Source organism: Tachysurus vachellii, chromosome 3 (genome assembly GCF_030014155.1).
Source record: "Tachysurus vachellii isolate PV-2020 chromosome 3, HZAU_Pvac_v1, whole genome shotgun sequence".
Classification (NCBI taxonomy): domain Eukaryota; kingdom Metazoa; phylum Chordata; class Actinopteri; order Siluriformes; family Bagridae; genus Tachysurus; species Tachysurus vachellii.
The window spans coordinates 6,710,649-6,713,148 of NC_083462.1; the positions used below are offsets into that span (position 1 = coordinate 6,710,649).

The 2,500-nt window shown below is 40.7% G+C and overlaps 1 protein-coding gene across 1 annotated transcript in view; it reads left to right on the forward strand.

The window, feature by feature from the left end:
• jarid2b (jumonji and AT-rich interaction domain containing 2b) overlaps positions 1 to 2,500 on the forward strand; it is a 110,812-nt gene that overhangs the window by 74,203 nt on the left and 34,109 nt on the right. The gene's annotated exons all lie outside the window — the stretch shown is intronic.

Here is a 2,500-nt window from a genome sequence, read left to right on the forward strand (position 1 = left end):
GTGACTGCAGATTGTGTTCCATACTTACAGTACTGTTATTCTGTTATAAGCTGCTATTTAATACAGTACTTATAGTTAGTTTGTAGTCTCCAGAATTTTGTTTTTTTGTGATCATTGCAGACAGAAACGCTCAATTTTAAAGCAGCTTTTTTCCCCCTCCAAAGTTTGCGATGCGTCTTTGCTTGTTTTGTCCTTGTTTTTTTTTTCTCTGTGAAAAATCTACTTGAATTGTTGAAATCACAAGCACAAGATTCTCCTTTTAAACTCTTGCCAGTGAAGACACACAACCTACAGTATGTAATGACTTTCCATGAGAGCTGTAGTCATCGTTTACATGCAAACTCCGAGACAATTTTTTTTCCCAAACCTAGTGGGAATGAATTATAATACTTTAGGGCTGTGGGGGTTTTATTATGTCGCTTTGTAGAAGCCAACATTCTGTTTTCCTATTTAAGCTTAGACAAAAATTTATCAAGAGTAACTCCTCCTAGGGCTTTCGAGCCACATGCAACAAATTCGGATATGTTGTAGATCCTGGTCTGAAGTTTTTTCACTTTTCGGATTTTCTAAGCGATCCAAGTACTGGTACTTCCAGTACCGGGTCTCAAAGTGGCCTTTTTTCCCATAGACTCCCATTATATTTACATTACATTTATTTACATTACATTTATTACATTACATTTATTTTGGAGGTTTATAACTCGGCAGGCTTTCGAACTGTCTACACCAAACTCTGCCAGCTCCTTTAGGGTGATACTCTGAACAAACATTTAAATTGGTGTACCGACTGGCCTTTCGGTTGTCCCGCAGCCCCGCCCCCAAAATATGCAAAATCAAAAAACTTTTTACAACATGGACATGTGACATATCAAAACACACAGAACAATGAGGGGAACTTCCTCACGTGTGTTCTGATGACGTCACATGCTTGTCTCCACTTGCCTCCAAATGTTTTGGCATCCTAGCTTTCTGTCCACTTGCCTCCAAACGTAACACCGATGCTTATGTCCACTCGCCTCCAAAAAACACAGAATACTTGCTTTGTCAAAACCAACATCAAAGTTTGTCATGATGAACTTTACAAATCTAGTTTTAATCTGAATTCAGATTGCTACCTGTTTTGCCCCCACTAATGAATCTGTGATGTTTATTCCTATTGACAGCGATTTGTCAGCAAGGAACGTTGAAATGTAACGATTTCATACCTTAAAGCAAATATCACTGATCAGCAACCAATGAGATCATTTGTTTTGTCTGACTTTTGTATGTTTTTATCGGTTTGTTTGATTTGTTTTGTCTGTCATCATGAATGAAGCCCAGGACCAGACCAGAGTTCAGCTTGAGTGTCTTTTAGCTAAAATATTATACACATATTTAAAGCAACAGTGATTTGGAACGTAATTATAAACAAACAAACAAAAACAAACAAGATGTGTGATTTATTTCATTATCATCAAATAATGAGAAATCCGCTTCACACATTTACTATGAAAAATATTTTGAGAAAATAAATGGCAGCTTTCTCCTCTACAAGCGCACAATATCTCAGATGAGAAATGTATATAGCTGTATATAAAACCGTGAGGGATTCTTTATTTTTTTTTTTGGTTATTTGGTTTTAAAAAGTCGTTATAAACGCATTTTATTTTTTTAATGCAATTTTAATTTATTTATTTTTTTAATGCAATTTTATTCAGAACTCGCTGGACACGATGATGAAGCTCCTCATATTCACCACCGTGTCCAGCGAGTTCTGAATCTTAATTATTATTATATATATTTTTTAAATGAAAAGGATTAAAGAACACTGGTTTGAGGAGAATCAAAGCTCCTAGCTTTAAAAGTCTGCCTGCAATTTGATGCATCCTTTGTACTTCTTATCACTCGTCAGCTGCTGCAGACGCCTCGGCGGCGTTTAACCGAGAAACTTAATTACATTTCAGGGCCGTGACACGAATCAGGATTCAGTAATTACCAGGCAGCCGGACGGCAGCTGGCAGGTGCTGCTCTGGAGCAGAGCGAGGGGGAAAAGCACAGCGCACTCGGCCCTTGTCTTTACTGGGCCCTTGTCTTTACTGGGCCCTTCTCTTTCCTCGGCCCTCGTCTTTCCTCGGCCCTCGTCTTTCCTCGGCCCTCGTCTTTCCTCGGCCCTCGTCTTTCCTCGGCCCTCGTCTTTCCTCGGCCCTTCTCTTTGCTCGGCCCTCGTCTTTGCTCGGCCCTTGTCTTTGCTCGGCCCTTGTCTTTACTGGGCCCTTGTCTTTACTGGGCCCTTGTCTTTGCTCGGCCCTTGTCTTTGCTCGGCCCTTGTCTTTGCTCGGCCCTTCTCTTTGCTCGGACACTTTTTGGATAATAATTATAAGGAGTGGCGCCGTGCCGATCCGATCCAGATTCTCTAGATTAGTCGCAGCAACAGCGAGAGCCAGAGTCGCGCTTTACTGTTCCTGAGAGCAAATACGAGAGGAATTTATAGCCCTCTGTAGCGTTATTCGAGACGCACCGC